We start from the raw sequence: 19,448 nt of genomic DNA on the forward strand, positions 1-19,448 counted from the left end.
ACATGCCCAGTCGCTTCAGTCTTTCAGTGTAAGGTAATCCCGCCATTCCAGGAATTTACCTCGTGAACCTACGCTGCACTCCCTCAGTAGCCAGAATGTCTTTCCTCAAATTTAGAGACCACAATACTCTAGGTGTGGTCTCACCAGGGCCCTGTACAGCTGCAGAAGGACCTCTTTGCTTCTATACTCAATTCTTCTTGTTATGAAGGCCAGCATGCTATTCGCCTTCTTCACTACCTGCTGTACCTGCATGCTTACCTTCATTGATTGGTGTACAAGAACACCCAGATCTCTCTGTACTGCCCCTTTACATAAATTGATTCCATTGAGGTAGTAGTCTGCCTTCCTGTTCTTGCCACCAAAGTGGATAATCATACATTTATCCACATTAAACTGCATCTGCCATGCATCTGCCCACTCACCTAACTTGTCCAGGTCACCCTGTAATCTCCTAACATCCTCCTCACATTTCACCCTGCCACCCAGCATAGTATCATCAGCAAATTTTCTCATGTTATTACTAGTACCATCTTCTATATCATTAATATATATTGTAAAAAGCTGCGGTCCCAGCACTGATCCCTGCGGTACCCCACTGGTCACTGCCTGCCCTTCCGAAATGGAGCCGTTTATCACTACTCTTTGTTTCCTATCAGCCAACCAACTTTCAATGCAAGTTAGTACTTTGCCCCCAATACCATGCGCCCTAATTTTGCTCACTAGCCTCCTATGTGGGACTTTATCAAAAACTTTCTGAAAGTCCAGGTACTGGATCTCCCTCGTCCATCTTCAGATTTACATCCTCAAAAAATTCCAGAAGATTAGTCAAGCATGATTTCCTCTTCATAAATCCATGCTGACTCTGACCTATCCTGTTACTACTATCCAGATGTGTTGTAATTTCATCCTTTATAATTGACTCTAGCATCTTTCCCACCACTGCGGTCAGACTAACTGGTCTATAATTTCCTGTTTTCTCTCTCCCACCTTTCTTAAAAAGTGGTACAACATTAGCCACCCTCCAATCCGCAGGAACTGATCCCGAATCTATCGAACTCTGGAAAATAATCACCAACGCATCCACGATTTCTTGAGCCACCTCCTTCAGGACCCTGGGGTGTAGACCATCAGGCCCCAAGGACTTATCAACCTTCAGACCTAACAGTCTCTCCAACACCAATTCCTGGCAAATATAAATTTCCTGAAGTTCAGGTCCTTTAGCCACTGTTATCTCAGGGAGATTGCTTGTGTCTTCCCCAGTAAACACAGATCTGAAGTACCAATTCAATTCTTCTGCCATTTCTTTGTTCCCCGTAATATATTCCCTTGTTTCTGTCTTCAAGATTCCTGAAGAAGGGCTTATGCCCGAAACGTCGATTCTCCTGTTCCCTGGATGCTGCCTGACCTGCTGCGCTGTTCCAGCAACACATTTTCAGCTCTGTCTTCAAGGGCCCAATTTTAGTCTTAACCATTTTTTTGCCTTTCACATACCTAAAAAGTTTTTACTATCCTCCTTTATATTTTTGGCCAGTTTACCTTCGTACCTCATGTTTTCTCTGCGTATTTCCTTCTTAGTAATCCTCTGTTGTTCTTTAAACGCTTCCCAGTCCTCCATTTTCCCACTTATCTTTGCTATGTTATACTTTTTCTCTTTTGACTTTATATGTTTCTTAACTTCCTTCGTCAGCCACGGCCACCCGTACCTCCTCCTAGGATCTTTCCTCCTTTTTGGAATGAACTGATTCTGCATCTTCTGTATTATACACAGAAATATCTGCCACTGTTCCTCCACTGTCATCCCTGCTAAGGTATTGCACCATTGAACTTTGGCCAGCTCCTCCCCCGTAGCTCATTGTTCCCTTTATTCAACAGAAATATTGTCACTTCCGATTGTACCCTCTCCCTCTCAAATTGCAGCTTGAAGCTTATTGTATTATGGTCACTAATTCCCAATGGCTCCTTCACTTTGAGGTCCCTGACCAATTCTGGTTCGTTGCACAATACCAGATCCAGAATTGCCTTCTCCCTGGTAGGCTCCAGCACGAGCTGTTCTAAGAATCCATCTCGGAGGCACTCCACAAAGTCTCTTTCTTGCGATCCAATACCATCCTGATTCTCCCAGTCTACCTGCATGTTGAAATCCCCCATAACAACTGTAGTAACATCTTTGCGACAGGCCAACTTCAGCTCCTGATTCAACTTACATCCAACATCCAGACTACTGGTTGGGGGCCTGTAGATAACTCCCGAGAGGGTCTTTTTTACCCTTAGAATTTCTCAGCTCTATCCATACTGACTCTAGATCCCCTGATTCTAGGTCCCCCGCGCAAGTTATCCCCACAATATCGTATCTGCCAATTTCCAAAAGAGCCCCAAGCTCATCCATCTTATTTCTAATTCTTCGTGCATTCCTATATAGTATTTTTAATTTGTTACTGCCCTCACCCTTCCCATCAACTCCTAATTCACTCAACCGTACAGCATGATCCCTTTGAGTTTTCTGCCTCATTGATACAGTTGTCTTTCTTGACTTCCCTTGTTCTAACTTTCCCTTCAATTTCCTTCTTAAACATCCAGTTTGTCCCCTCCCCCCCCGCTACTTAGTTTAAACGCGGCAGTGTTGCAGTAGCAAACCTGCCTGCCAGAATGCCAGTCCCCAACCTATTAAGGTGCAAACCGTCTCTCTTGTATAATTTATGCTTACCACAAAACATACCCCAGTGATCCAAGAATTTAAATCCTTGCTTCCTGCACCAGTTCCCCAGCCACATGTTCAAGTCCATTATCTCCCTGTTTCTGGCCTCACCAGCCCGAGGAACTGGAAGCAAACCGGCGATAACCACCCTGGTCGTCCTGCTTTTCAGCTTTCTTCCCAGTTCTCTGAAGTCCCATTGTAGTATGTTCCTCCTCTTCTTCCCAACATCATTTGTGCCCACATGTACCACCACCTCTGGCTCTTCACCATCGTCCTTGAGGATTTCCTGCACTCTGTCTGTGATGTCTTTAACCCTGGCACCAGGAAGGCAACACACCATCCTTAAGTCCCGCCTGCTGCCACAAAACCCCGGTCAGTTCCTCTCGCTATGGAGTCCCCTGTTACCACGGCTCTGTGCGATGTCCGACTCTTCTGCTCTGTCTCCACACCAATTTTTGACTGACAGACCTGGCCGCCTCGCGGACTGGCAGTGTCATCTGTCTCTACTGTTTCCAAAAGATTCAATTTGTTCCTGACAGGTACTTCCCCTGGGGTCTCTTGCACCTGTCTCCTCTCTGCCTTCCTCATCGTCTGCTCTCTTCTGCTCTCTTCTGGTATGGTCGGTCTAATAACCTCGCTGAAGGTCTTGTCCAGAAATATCTCGTTCTTTCGGATGAGCCTAAGGTCCTCGAGTTCTTTCATCAGTGCTGCAATATGCTCTGTCAGTAGCTGAACATGCACACACTTTCCACACTTATACGAGCCAGACACATCAGAGTCGTTGACCTCCTACATCAAACACGTAGCACACTGAACCAGCTTGGCAGTCATGTCTTCAACTTCACTCAACTTCCTTGTCAAAGACTCCTGAGCTAAAGCCTCACTCTTCAATCCACAGGAACTAAGCAAGGGGGTGATGTTAAGTTATCATGGGTAGGTGGCAACATTGATTAGAAATTGCAATCAGATCAGCGTCGATCTTATTAAATGGTGAAGAGGGCTCAAGGAGCTGAATGACTGATTTGTCCTGCTCATTAAGATGTATGTTCATTACTGATCATACTTCTGTCTTTTAACATCAAAGCTAGCACGTGGAGTGTAATCACTTGCATAACAGCAACTACAATGCAAGGTATTTAATTGTAAAACACTGTTAAGATGCTTTAGGACATGACAAGGTTCTTTATAAATACAAAAGCTTTCTCTATCACTGGGTAAGGTTGGCAATGCCTGTAAGATTATATATAAGCAGCTTCAGGTGATGTTAAAAAAAAGGTAATTTATAAGCATTTCAGGTCCTCTAGATCTATAGTTAGGATTTAAATGTAAAAGTTAGATGTCATTTTTAATTTGTTTTCCAATGAGGAAGAAAGATTATCCATATAAATTTAATTGATCACTAAATTAACAATTTGATATATATGAACACCGAGGACTGCAAGATGTAGTTTCCATCCACCTGTTGATTGGCACAGGACGTAACTGACGTTTCCAGTGTTGATAAAACCAGTTACAGATTTGTATTTGCGGAATTTAGAAAATGAATAATTCTGCTACATGTAGAAACACAGAAGTGACTTTTCAACCAACATTCCTGCATTTTCTGCCTCTTCTAACCATTTTCCACCTTTGTGCTCTACCAATATTATATCAGTACATCCATATGTAATGCCATTTCTACTTCTGTAGTTTCACCTTTATAGAATACAATTTTGCAATGTTGCCCCATAAATGTTACTAAACAGAGAATGACCCCAAATAACAAACCTTTCCAATTTGCTCATGTATAATTCTGACATTGTTAGAGGCATGATCATTTCAATGTTCTGAACAAATAAAATAAGTACTTGTGTAATAACAATACCATTTAAACTAATGGGGCTAGGATTGTGTTATAGCCAATTCAGGTAAGAAAAGTTTGCATCCTACAAATGGTCTAAATTCTTCAATCATGCTATAGCCAATTCGCGTTGAAGAAATGCACATTATAGCATAAACTGTATTTGATGTAACATGGTGGAGATCAGGTGGAGCTTGTTCTGAAAAGTAATCTGAAGTTTTAGGAACTTAATGTGTCATTTCACATTTTTTATTAATTGTTTCATTTCCATGTATGTTTGAAAATTTATTTTTAAAATAGTCTTTATTAAAAAAATCAAAAATGGTAACACCAGCATACCCATAATTCTGCTGATGCAACTCTTTATTGTGTGAGCTAGAGTGATGGGCACACACAGACAAGAATATATAGCTTCAGGCTACTCAGAGAAATCAGTGCTTAAAGTAGTGACCCTAGCAAGGTAACAGAATGCTTGTCTGCATATGATGCTGCTTTCATTATTTTACTTATATTAATGTAACAGTTTTATAATGTTAATAACTAAATGTAGAACTGCTATGTGGTTGCATCTGATTTTTATTCATTGAAAGTTTGTTTCAGGTTTGGGCATGGCAAAATTTACTTGTTTGCCTTTACTAGTCAGTGTATTGAATTTAACAGTTGGGAGGTCATGTTGCGGCTATACAGGATGTTGGCTACACCGCTTTTGGAATATTGCATTCAATTCTGGGCTCCCTATTATAGGAAGGATGTTTTGAAACTTGAAAGGGTTCAGAAAAGATTTACAAGAATGTTGCCAGGGTTGGAGAGTTCGAGCTGTAGGGAGAAGCTAAATTGGCTGGGACTGTTTTCTCTGGAGCGTAGGAGGCTGAGAGGTGAACTTAGAGGTTTGTAAAATCATGAGGGGAATGGATAGGGTGAATAGACAAGGTCGTTTCCTTGGGGTGGCGGAGTCCAAAATCTGGAGGGCATAGGTTTAGGGCGAGAGGGGAAAGATATAGAAAGGACCTAAGGGGCAACATTGTCACACAGAGGGTGGTGTGTGTATGGAATGAGCTGCCAGAGAAAGTGGTGGAGGCTGGTACAATTACAACATTTAAATGGAATCTGGATAGGTATATGAATAGGAAGGATTTAGAGGGATATGGGCAAAGTGGTGGAAAATGGGACTAGTCAGCATGGATGAGTTGGACTGGATGTTTCCATGCTATACATCTCTATGACTCTATAGAACTACTATTTTTTTGTCTTTGATAGATGATTCTATTAGCATTTTCATGTTTAAGGACTTGAGTTGTGCATTCAGTGGTTTATTTAAAAAGGATTTCATCTCAAATGAGTGCTAATAAATGTGGCACTCCTTATCTAGGCAAGATTACATTTGCTATACTAGAGGTGATCTTTCAGTCCTAGAAATATTCTTGGCATATGAACAGTACCAGTTTTACAGGTGCATCTTTGTGTTTGTATTATGATACTGGTGTATATAAAACAGGGATGTCCAGTGCAGCATGCTTCATATGGATGGATATGCTAATTTTTATATATGGTCACAGTGACACCAATAAGCAGTAAGGTTTCATAACGCATGTTATAGATTTCTCAAGTCATGCCACACAAATGTCTTTGGGCACTATATCAATTTTGTCTGGTGCACTGGAGCTAAAGCCTTTGCTGTGGTGAAAATCTGTCTTACGATTGTGCGTTAGTGCAGGTAGAATATAGCTTAGCTGCACAAAACCAAATTGTGCATGAAAATCACAGCTGCTGTGGAATTTCAAAAGTCCTACAGTTGTAAAAAGTGTGAAACATAAGATGCCCATGATTTTGCAAATTCCATTGCTCATCTTTTGCTGTTGAGAATCTATCCTTGGTATTATTTGTTGGGGCAAAGACACTAAGTCAGAATTAACATGCTCGGCTAGACTTCCAACAGTCTACACTCAACCAAGCCAACAGCATGGGCAATGCTTCAGCACATTCATAGATGGATGATAGGCATGTATCCTTAGAGCAGGTCTGCAAAGGAAACATGAAAATGCAGATGTTGCAAAAGATGGCACTGGTTAAAAGCTGCTGATGGCTGGGACCTTTGGAGCTCACTGTTCAGAGGACCATCAGAAGAGGCAAGGAGAAATGGAAAGGTAAACTGGCTGAGGAGAGGGATGAGTGAAAATGGAGGCCAGCAAATCTCTCACCTTCTCAGGGCATTACCTTCAGCTGCAGCAAGTGTGACCAAGAGTGTCAGCACAGATTGGGACTGCTAAGCTGACCACCATTGTGCAAACCACCATCTTGTGAGACCCAAGGCTGCTGGAGTATTAAAACCATGCTTCAAACCAGCACCTTTTAGTCAGTGCATGCTATACAAAAGCAGTTTATGTTCAACTAAAACAAAATTGAGTAGTTTTACATTTAGTCTTTAAATGCTTTTCAATGTGTAACATGAAGCTGTGGTGGCTGTCCCGACATGGTAAATAATGTTTCTACACTGTTCTTGGCACTTAACATTAAGCAGAATATTTTACTTTTAAATTGAATATATTAAACAGATGCTGTACAGCATAATGCTTAAACGGGTTGAAGAATTTTGTTTGCATGAAAGATGATCTGAAATTGAAAGTGTTCAGGAAAAGTGGCCATTTGGGAATAGACCAAAAAGAAACGAACCATCAACTGTTTGAATTCTTTCACCAAATGATAAAGAAAAACTTATCAGTCAGGATTCAAACTCCTGATTAGCTACCTCATAATCAATGTAGGAAAGTGTGTGGCTGGAGACTCTTGCTATGCATCCCCCAATTGAATAGCCAATTAACATTCTTAATCTAGACTCTTCAGATGAAGAATTAATCACTGGGGCCAGAAGTCTGATGGCTGCCACTGAAGCAGCTCCCCAAATAAGTCAGAATCATCAGTAAAGGAGAGAAGAAAGCTGCTCGAATACACTGATACATTGTGCTCATTTTCAAGTTTGGGTAATGTAACAAAGCTTTAAGTGTGAAGGGAATGAATCCTGTCTGGTTTGGAGGACAGTATCATTAATTGCTTGTTCTTAGGCAGCCCCTTTGAATCAAAGATGACTTGGTTTAACTTTATTTTAATGAGTTCTGAATCTGTGAAATCCAGTGTACAATCTGCAGACTTTACCATGTGCACACCAGATGCTGCTTTAAAGTGTTGGATACTTGGGATTATTTGTTGAGTTGTGTGATTCCTATAATAATTCTGTTTGCTCCTGATAAATTATCTTGATGCATTTGGTGTATTCCTAAATGAGCCTTCTCTGTTTTGGTCTCACATGCCAGAGTCTCTAATATAATTGGTAGGAATGTTTGGCTTCTTCTGGGATTTTTGGGAGCATTTTCTGCTCTCTTTCAAGGGGTTTCCTGCAGAAGTTTGAGTAGAACAGCTGCCTTGGGAGTCATATGCATAATGACATGTTCTACCCAGCGGTGTTAATTCTGGACAAGTTGGCTTGGGCAAAGGCACTGTTATTGGACTACCTTATTTGTCATTGGATTCAGAGGAAGCTGCAAAGGCATCAATAGTAGTATTTCTCCAGTGCTTTGAGATACCTTTTTAGGTTGTCTAGGTCTCCAAGGCATACACTGTACCCAGTAAAACTTTGGTCTTAATCTCTGGTTTGAGATCCAGATCCTCAGATACACTTTTTTTGCCTCAGTTGGTGGAACACTGAACTGCCACTTTGGAGGTAGTGATAATTTTTGTTGTCTCGGTCTGCCCAGGTGAAGAGGCAGTTCCTAAGATACAAATAGTCCACATTTTCCAGGTTTTCACCATTAATCTTAATTGAAGGGGAAGTTGGGTGAGGGGTGGGGATGTATTTTACTTTGGGAGCTGGTTGGAAGAGAACATTAGTTTTTTTTCAGAAGCACGTAAGAATTGACAAGGAGTCAACAGTAACTTGGAGCTGAGCTTCTGAGTAACACACAGGCATTATCTGCATGCTAAAGCTGTTTGATTGAAGTCGGTGTGATTTTGGTTTTGGATTGAGGTGTTGGAGTTGAACAGTTTCCTCCCTTGTGGGTTATCTATTGCTATTGAAATAGCTATGCTTTACATTGCCTTATTAAGTGTCATCTTGTCTGCATTCTTGTCTGAGTTAGAAGACTTCAGCTTCAAAGTCCATTCGAGGATAATGTTTCCATGGAATTTCAAGATCTTTTCCAGTTTTTGAGTTTCAAGTTTAAAACAGAAAATCCTACATTATTTGAAGTGTCGAAAGTCTTGTTGATCTCCGACCTAACGTTATTTCCTCATTCTGAGATACATCAATTATATTTTTCCTGTTTGCAAGGTCTTATAATCCGCAAAATGACTAGATTAGATTCCCTACAGTGTGGAAACAGGCCCTTCTGCCCAACCAGTCCACACCGACCCTCCGAAGAGTAACCCACTCAGACCCATTTCCCTCTGACTAATGCACCTCGCACTATGGGCAATTTGGTATGGCCAATTCACCTGACCTGCACATCTTTGGACTGTGGGAGGAAACCGGAGTTCCCAGAGGAAACCCATGCAGACACAGGGAGAATGTGCAAACTCCACACAGACAGTCACCCGAGGCAGGAATTGAACCTGGGACTCCGGTGCTGTGAGGCAGCAGTGCTAACCACTGAGCCCTCCTGCATTTATTTGAATGAGCAGCTTTGAATAGTTCTTCAAAGGAGTACACACGTGTTTCTTATGTGACTACTTATGTTATCGTTGGGTTGTACTGTGTTCTAACATTTCTGCTATGCTGTCTACCTACCATGCGAATAGGAGAAAACATAAAGTAGCAGTTTTCAAAAAAATGCATTAATTCCGATCAATGAATAGTTGGCAGTGATATTAAGGCAGCATTTCAGTCCTAAACTAGTCTGAGATTTTTTGATAATCTACACCTTCAACAAATGACCTTTTTATTTGCATTGTCTCAGGTATTTTTTTTCAGGTATTACACTAAATTTTCCATCTTTTTGATTTTAGATTAGATTAGATTACATTACATTACAGTGTGGAAACAGGCCCTTCGGCCCAACAAGTCCACACCGACCCGCCGAAGCGCAACCCACCCATACCCCTATATTTACCCATTACCTAACACTACGGGCAATTTAGCATGGCCAATTCACCTGACCTGCACATCTTTGGATTGTGGGAGGAAACCGGAGCACCCGGAGGAAACCCACGCAGACACGGGGAGAATGTGCAAACTCCACACAGTCAGTCGCCTGAGGCGGGAATTGAACCTGGGTCTCAGGCGCTGTGAGGCAGCAGTGCTAACCACTGTGCCACTGTGCCGCCATTCTCTTAACAAAATTTGCATTACCTGTTACAAGTCCATATTTGTCAATTTAACCTGTAGTACAGGTTTTATTTTAGGTAACATCTGCAGATAATTCCACAACATTATAAAATAAAATTGTGAGAATACATTTCTCTCAATGACTATTAGTAGACAGTAGCTGGTGTATCGATTGAATAGCTCCTAATTTTAATGTCTAGTCACATACAACATCCTCTGTGACTGACCTTGATGTATTATCCTGCCTTGCTTTCTTCAGCTTCTAATGCAGTTGACCCCATTATCACTTTCACTGATTCCCCTGGTGTGGCCAGATAAATGGCCAACAATAATTTGAGAATGCACCCGTTGGTCCCAATAGCCAGAGCATCTCCAGTAATGTATTAATTGTGTGTCCCATCCCAGCCCCAGTCTTGAATTTGCAATGTATGTACCATCCAAATTGACTCCAAAATGAACTTTTGAATCTATATTCACAACTACCTAATTCTATTGCATGCCTGCCTCCACCTCTTTTCACACATGTCTTTCTCACTTTCAGTTTAACCTCAACAGGAGTCTTCTGGCAAACACCAATCTGTGAGAATTAGGTAATCTATTGCTGTGTTACCCAACATGCTATCAGCCAAACCTTGAATGTAAAACTATTGTACTTCAAACTTTCATGGCACTTACTGTCATGATCTCTTCCTCAGCCCACTGCCTGCAATACCCCATATGCCGCAGTATTGGCGCTAGAGTTGTGTAGGCCTTTCTGTTTGAAACTCTTTCTTTAAACCCATCTGGCTTGTTGCTAGTTAAAAATCACACAACACCAGGTTATAGTCCAACAGGTTTAATTGGAAGCACTAGCTTTCGGAGCGACGCTCCATCAGGTGATTGTGGAGGGCTCGATCGTAACACAGAATTTATAACAAAAATTTGCAGTGTGATGTAACTGAAATTATACATTGAAAAATTGATTGTCTGTTAACTATTTTTAAAAAAGGGTTTTGTGATTTACACATGAAAGAAGTGAAACTATCACTGTATTCTAACAGATGAAAGGCTTAACAGACAATCAATTCTTCAATGTATAATTTCAGTTACATCACACTGCAAATTTTTGCTATAAATTCTGTGTTACGATCGAGCCCTCAATCAGCTGATGAAGGAGCGTCGCTCCGAAAGCTAGTGTGCTTCCAATTAAACATGTTGGACTATAACCTGGTGTTGTGTGATTTTTAACTTTGTACACCCCAGTCCAACACCAGCATCTCCAAATCATGGCTTGTTGCTGTTCTTCTCCTGACCTTCAAAACACACTCAAATTTCATATGCTTGAAATTTGCTATCACACTAAGTTAGTGAAGCATTTATACCAGTAAGAACTTTAATGTCTTGTTTGTCCTGACTTAGCTAATACTGACTGGGTTACTGAAAGCTAACTTCAACGCTTCTGGACGAGGGAATGGAAAAATCAGGCATGCTTCTCTCACATGTTTGCTATCCAAAGATTTTACTGGAATGAGAGTGTGAATAAAAGCTTAGTGTGGGTGACATTGAGTTCAGCGATAAGTTTCTTTACTGGAAGTGGCTGCCTGCATTCACTGTTAGTGTTGTGTAGTGCAGGGAAAGTGTTTATCAATCAAAGTAAACAGTTTGTAACCTACATATCTTGCTATATTTTAGCAGTTGTTTAGTATCAAAAAGCCTGCAGCTTATTTCAATAATTCAGTTGGCCTTTAGTCAACTGCTTGAAGTAAAATGACCAGCCAAGAGGTAATAGCTGGAAAAAGTCGATGTCATTGCTTGGCTGAATGATTGAATCTATACCAGTGAAATTGTTTCTAGATGAACAGAATTTCACTTCATTCTAAGACATTTACCTTTATTAATTTTGTTGAACAGTTTATAAAGTGTAAGGGTTAAGTACTGTAGTTGCCATTTTTTATAACAGTGTCAACTCCATGCATTTTTCTGCGTTACAGTTGAGGTTATGAGGTAATTCTAGTGGAAATTGTCCAATGCTTGTGTTAAGTACTGGCATCTTTAAGGTATTCTGGACAGGTGGCAGATAAAAGTTTGATGTGGAGAAATGTGAGCTGACTAATGTTAGTAGGAACTGCCTGAAAAGAAAAGAAAATTAAGGGTCCTACTTAAGGAGGAGAGCTACTTCTATGCATTCGGATGTAAGTTCACAAAAATGCAGGACAGGTTGGGAGAGAGGTGTGTTTTTATTTAGTCTTTACATAGAGGTATAAAGCACAACAGTAAGAAGATTATGTTGAACTTGTATGAAGCCCTAGTTTAACCTCAGCTGGAGTACTGTGCCCAGTTCTTTGTTCTGTACTTTAGGGAGGATGTGAAGGCTCAAAAGGATTCACAAGAATGGTTCCAGTGATGAGTTTCCATTACTGAAGATGGGAGAAGTCAGAGCTGTTTACTTTAAAGGAGAGGAGATCTGATAGAGATACCTAAAATCATGAGGATTCTGAACAGAATAAATAGCAAGAAACTGTCATTGCTTGTTGAATAAATAGACATGGATTTAAAGCAACTGGTGAAAGAAGCAAAAGTGAGAAAAGCTTTTTCATGCAGTTAGGGTCTGGAATGCACTGCCTGAAAGTGTAATGGAGGCAGCTCCAATCAAACCATTTAAAAGGAAATTACTGTTATTTGTTTTTATTTCAATGTTCAGGATTACAGAGAGAAGGCAAAAGGATGATGTGAATTACTGCTTCAGAGAGCCAAAGCAGACATGATGGCTCAATGTTGAGAGTGTGGCACTGGAAAAACACAGCAGGTCAGGCAGCATCTGAGGAGCAGGAGAATTGATGTTTCAGGCAAAAGTCCTTCATCAGGAATGGCTCAATGGTCTCCTGCACTTAATTTTGTGATTCTGAGCTGTGTACACTCTGTACAACAATAATAGCATGAGTCTAATCCTTAGGAATAAAAGAAGTGATGTGTTTTCTGGAAACCTGAGTTCACTTTCTCTGTTTAGATTTGTGTTCTTTCAAAAGATCAACTGTATAGGATGGAAAAATGAAAGGGATACTTGACGATGCTTATTTGACTCTTTGAGTAAAGGGATAGTTGATGTGTTATCCCATTATAAAACAGGAATATCTCTGGTTCAATTTCTAATCTGTGTAGTTTTAGGTAAATTCATCTGTGATCATGGAGAGAAGAGGACCCATGAGGAACTTAAGTGGGAAAAATTGACTATGTCTTTTCCTGTTGAAAAGCATTTGGAAGCAAATGAACTAAGTTGGCAGCTGCTCTTCGCACCAACAGTTTGCTCGTGCTCACTGATGAGATCGCATGAAACAAGGCTACTTGAAAGAGTTACCAAAAGGGATAATGTGCAAATAAAGTGAACTTCACAAATGTAACTTTTGGTTATGGGACTGAAGCAATTCGATAGAAAAATTAGATCATAAAACAGTGAGATTTTTAAAGTCTGTAAATTCAGCCTGTTATGACTGTACATTATGAAAGATACAACAATCATTGTAGAATCCATTTAACTGTAAGTTCAGACTTGCCATTCGATAAGAGACTCATGATTTTAGATATCTCTGTCAGATCTCCTCTCCTTTAAATGCAACCTTGATGCTGCGGGTATTTTTTTTATCACAGGAAGCATGAAGCAAGGCATCTCTTTTGCTGACCTATACAAGATTGAGTTTAGCTTATGCATTGTTGCTTGTTGCAAAAACTCCAAGAATAGTGAGAGGAAAGGCATATGTTACTTGTATCCAACTCCCAAAAGATCTGTTTGAACGCAGTTTGTATATTGATTTCATTGATGCATGTGATCTAATATTTAATTGTTGGTGGCATGTAAGAGAAATGATCAGGTTTTGAATAACAACATTGTTACTTGCATTCTCCTAATGGTTCAGTGCATAAGTAAGTCACATGGTGAGCATCTCATGTATTTCATGCACAAAGTTTCCAGGTTTGAAGTATGAATATAGCTATAAATGATTTATGAATGTTATGGAAACGATATCATATTGTGTTTCTCCTAGTGCTGCTAACAAGTGAAATAATAGTGGTGCTACTGTTAGCTACCCTACTTTGGGAGTGGATGATGCAAAAGGATTCCCTATTAGTGTCCAGTTACTCTGAATGTTTAGATAACAGTTAGTGCCCACTCCGACTGAGTAGTGTGTTAACACACATTGTTGAAGCTGAAAGGTAAATGACTGTGTGGATGAATACTGGAGGAGATCCTTGGGAAAGTAGGCTCCTTCAGGTGAGAGAGAGGGGAGAGGGAAAGAACATGTTCATGTTCCAATTTTCTTATGTCACCTTTACCGAAATCTGAAGCATACTGTGATCAGCTGCACATCACCCTGTTTCTGCATTAGCTTCCTCAGATGGTCACTCTTTCTGCAGGAGCCCAGACACGGAACGTGAGTGCATTACTGCTAGCTCTGTACTTGCCTGGTGATGCATATGTTCAATCGCTTCCTGCACAAAATACTAACTGCAGTTTGTGGTTCACTAATTTGCCAGTACTTAGTATCGAGTTACATGCATTAAGGTGGTCACTGAAGCAAGGTACCTAGGAGATTATGGCAATTTTGGATTGTATTGCATTGTTTTCAGAGAGTATTTGGCATGAAGTTTAATCGCATTGTTTTTGAAAGAGAATATGAATTATCAGCACAGTGTTTTTGTTAGTGCAGGTTGGCAAACCAACTCAATTTGGTATCTCTACCTTTTCAGCCACAAGTGATCCTTTACAGTTGTCAGACTGGAATATCCTGAAAAGCTTGGCCAAAAACCTGTATGGGGTCTCAGTTACTTTTGTAATAGTAACGTGGTGAGGTTGAGAGGAGTGTCCTTCATCATAACATCAACCACTGTGGGCATTGAGCCCACACTGTTGATCTACATAAATCTGTTATCATATAGTTTAGTTTTGATTTTATTTGAGAATGTCCTGAATTCTTCTATGATACAGAATAACCCTTATCTAGGAGCTTGCAAATGAAGAGGGACCTGGGTTATGTATGTACAAATTGCTGAATGTGGCAAGAGTGCAGGATCCTGCATTTTGTTAATAGAGATGTATAATACCAAACTCGGAATTGCAATTAATGAAACCCGAGTTCAACTTTAACAGGAATATTGTGGACGTGATGCTTTATGAAGTATGAAAGGATCTGAAGGCATTGGTGAGTGCAAGAAAAATATATGATAATGGGGCTGGGATGAGAGACTTCAGTTATGAAAACTGGCAGTGTTGGAGCACACCTCTTTAAGGATGTGAAGTTTGAGAGGAGATTAATTCAAAATTGAGTGTTCCGGACAATACATAAAGAGCGACCTGTTCTCATTGTTGGAGAACCAAACCTCCCCCCCCAACCCATTTATCTCTTCACCCTGGAGGCTTCCAGCCTCTATTCCTGATGAAGGGTTTTTGCCCGAAACGTCAATTTTCCTGCTCCTCAGATGCTGCCTGACTGGCTGTGCTTTTCCAGCACCACTCTGATCTAAACTCTCTATTCCATTCAAAGCTGAACTGTATCATAGCTCCACACATCTACTTGGTCAGTTCATCCTTACTGCCCTTGGCTTAAAAAAAACTATCATTCATCATATAATTCAACCAGCAACAAATATTTTTGCTGGGAGTGTGCTTAATACCTCCACCCTTTGCATGAAGCAGGCAGTTTTGAGAAATTTCTGCCCTCCAGAAGGCTATATTAAACACATTCAAGATTGAGACCAATGGGATTTTGGACAAAGGGAATTGAATATGATGATAGGGAAAGAAAGTAAAATTGAGGGCGGTGGTCAGTCGTGATCTTATTTGCTTGGGTAAATCAAGTCCAGTAGGCCATCAGGCTTGATCCTGATCTTCTTTCTTGAATTACAACTTACGTACTGAATGGCCTGATTCTGATTTGAAGGTTATGTTCCTTTTTTCGCCTAGACTGGTAATGAAAGGGAAAATATTCTGTCTATCTCTCCATTTTTTTTCAGCTGTTTCATAACCAAATCATTCCTTAACCTCCAATTTTTTTTTCGAGGTGACCAGCATGATTGTAATTTATTTTCATAATCTGACCCTTGGAATTCTGGTGAATCCAAATATATACTCTGCCTACAATGCTCAAAACTGTACTGGAGGTTTGGCTGTAGCAAAACTTCCTCCCCATTATATTTGGTAATGATAATGCATAATGATAATGCAGATGTGGTATCATTATTAACTAAGACCAAGGATAAAAATCTTGAATTGGGAAAAGTCCAATTTTGCCAAGTGGAGATGTGATTTGGGAACGATAGATTATAAATTTGAAGATAAATGAGTGGCAGAACAATAGAAGTGCATTAAAGGAGGTGGAGAATGTTCTGAATAAACATCGATGCAAAAAAATTTATAGAGCTCCTGTAGGTTAAGAAAAATTTAAGGTAGATAAATCCAAAGAAAAGGCAAGTTTACATCAGATACTCAGAGCTCAACAATGCAGAAAGTTTAGGACAGTGCAAAGTGAAAATGAAAAGGAAACTAGGAAGGCAGAGAAAAGGTATGAAAATGTTATTTGCAAGTAAAACTTTATTGTATGCCTTGGAAATTGGGCAGTATATAATGATCCATGGAATAAAAGAGAGGCCTTTGAAATATGGATGCTAAGATGTATGATAAACGTTCCCTTTATAGACCATAAGACGTTGAAATTGCTGGAGGTGCAAAATGTAGGGGTAGAAAGAGGTAATTTGGCTGAGTGAGTCATGATTGATCTGATAATCCTCAACTTCTCTATTTTGCCTTATCCCCATACCTTTTGATTCCACAAATGATTTGAAATCTGTCTTTAACCTTGAATATACTTAATATCTCACCTCGACATTGCCACTGTCTTAAATGGGCAACTTCTTATTATGAAATGATGCTGTCTGGTCCTAGACAGAGTCGAGAGTGTGGTGCTGGAGAAGCACAGCGTGTCAGGCAGCATCTGAGGAGCAGGAGAATTGACGTTTCAGGCATAAGTCCTTCATCAGGAATAGGAGCTTTCTCCTCTCGCTGATCCTAGACACTCACGAGGGGAAGCAATCTCTCGGTATCCACCCTGTCAAGCCCCTTCAGGATCTTGTATATTTCAAAAAGGTCACCTTTTCTTATTCTAAACTTTAATGAGTATAGGCCCAATCTACTTGACATCCCTTTAGTCCTAATAACTATATCTACATCTTTCTTGAAAGTCTTCAACATTTTGGCCTCAAGTTTTTGAGGCAGAGAATTCCACAATCTCACCACTCTCTGGGTGAAGAAGTTCCTCCTCTTCTCTGGCCTAAGGGACCTATCTATTATCCTTACTCTGTGACCCAGTCATCAAAAACATCCTTCCTGTACCTTCTTGTAGAAAGTTCTTAGCTTATTACTTTAAATGTGCCTAATCACAAGTGCTTCAATCCAGTTCAAAATACTCCAGGCAGACCAAGTTGTAAAGATAGGCTTATGTACAACAATAGCTTTTAAGGTACCTTTTAATGTACAAATATATTCTCAGAAATGTAATCAGACAAACATTGTCACTAAGTCAAAGGAAGTGTTAAGAGGGCTGCCATAATCTGCATCAAAGTAGTTGCCTTTTAAAGAAAGGGTGAGGTGGGAAGTTTCGGGATGGAATTCCAGAGTTTAGGTGGTTGATGGCTAAAAGCACAACTGACTGAAATCCTAATGCTGTTGGTTCCATAATTTTCACTTGTTGGCAGCAAATAGCTAGAAAGTATTTTTGATATTATGTAATCTTGAGTAAATTATTGGTACACAAGTTCAAGGAAAATTTTCAATTAAATAAACCACTTGACGATTCCAATCACCAGTAAGCACCATATATCTGCAAATTAAAACAGCATGTTGCATCATAGTGAGGGAACTTAAAATTGTTCTACGAGTGGAACTGAGAAATAAGAATGGGATGATCACCTTATTGGGATTGTATTATAGAACCCCTAATAGTCAGAGGGAAATTGAGAAACAAACTTGTTAGGAGATGTCAGCTATCTGGAAGAATAATAGGATGGTTATGGTAGGGGATTTTAACTTTCCAAACATAGACTGGGGGACTACCACAGTATTAAGGGTTTCAGTGGAGAGAAATTTGTTAAGTGTGTACAAGAAAATGTTCTGATTCAGTGTGTGGGTGTACCTACTAGAGAAGGTGCAAAACTTTACCTATTCTTGGGAAATAAGGCAGGGCAGGTGAATGAGGTATCAGTGGAGGAGCACTCTGGGGCCAGTGACCATAGTGATGGAAAAGACTAAACCAGATCTAAAAGTTGAAGTTCTAAATTGGAGAAAGGCCAATTTTGACGGTATTAGGCAAGAACTTTCAAAAGCTGATTGGGGGCAAATGTTCGCAGGTAAAGAGACGGCTGGAAAATGGGAAGCCTTCAGAAATGAGATAACGAGAATCAAGAGAAAGTATATTCCTGTCAGGGTGAAAGGGAAGGCTGGTAGGTATAGGGAATGCTGGATGACTAAAGAAATTGAGGGTTTGGTTAAGAAAAAGAAGGAAGCATATGTCAGGTATAGACAGGATAAATCAAGTGAATCCTTAAAAGAGTATGAAGGCGTTAGGAATATACTTGAGAGAAATCAGGAGGGCAAAAAGGGGACAAGGGATAGCTTTGGCAAATAGAATTAAGGAGAATCCAAAGGTTTTCACAAATACATTAAGGACAAGAGGGTAACTAGGGAGAGAATAGGGCTCCTCAAAGATCAGCAAGGCTGCCTTTGTGTGGAGCAGCAGAAAATGGGGAAGATATTAAATGAGTATTTTGCATCAGTATTTACTGTGGAAAAGGATATGGAAGAAAGTAGCAAAATAGATGGTGGCATCGAGCAAAATGTCCATATTACAGAGGAGGAAGTGCTGGATGTCTTGAAATGAGTAAAGGTGGATAAATCCCCAGCACCTGGTCAGGTGTACTCCAGAACTCTGTGGGAAGGCAAAGAAGTGATTGCTGGGCTTCTTACTGAGATATTTGTATCATCGGAAGTCACAGGTAAGGTGCCGGGAGACTGGAGGTTGGCTAACGTGGTGCCACTGTTTAAGAAGAGTAGTAAGGGCAAGCCAGGGAACGATAGACCAGTGAGCCTGACCTCGGTGGTGGGCAGGTGGTTGGAGGGAATCCTGAGGGACAGGATGTACATGTATTTGGAAAGGCAAGGACTGATTCGGGATAGTCAACATGGCTTTGTGCGTGGGAAATCATGTCTCACAAACTTGATTGAGTTTTTTGAAGAAGTAACGAGGATTGATGAGGGCAGAGCGGTAGATGTGATCTATATGGACTTCAGTAAGTCATTCGACAAGGTTCCTCATGGGAGACTGGTTAGCAAGGTTAGATCTCATGGAATACAGGGCGAACTAGCCATTTGGATACAGAACTGGCTCAGAGGTAGAAGACAGAGGGTGGTGGTGGAGGGTATTGTCTTTCAGACTGGAGGCCTGTGACCAGTGGAGTGCCACAAGGATCAGTGCTGGGCCCTCTACTTTTTGTCATTTACATAAATGATTTGAATGCGAGCATAAGAGGTACAGTTATTAAGTTTGCAGATGACACCAAATTGGAGGTGCAGTGGA

At 40.4% G+C, this 19,448-nt stretch overlaps 1 protein-coding gene across 10 annotated transcripts in view; it reads left to right on the forward strand.

Moving 5' to 3' along the window:
* LOC122542077 (RNA binding protein fox-1 homolog 2-like) overlaps window positions 1–19,448 on the forward strand; it is a 262,538-nt gene that overhangs the window by 108,922 nt on the left and 134,168 nt on the right. The gene's annotated exons all lie outside the window — the stretch shown is intronic.

This window comes from Chiloscyllium plagiosum, chromosome 39, assembly GCF_004010195.1.
Source record: "Chiloscyllium plagiosum isolate BGI_BamShark_2017 chromosome 39, ASM401019v2, whole genome shotgun sequence".
NCBI classification, from domain to species: domain Eukaryota; kingdom Metazoa; phylum Chordata; class Chondrichthyes; order Orectolobiformes; family Hemiscylliidae; genus Chiloscyllium; species Chiloscyllium plagiosum.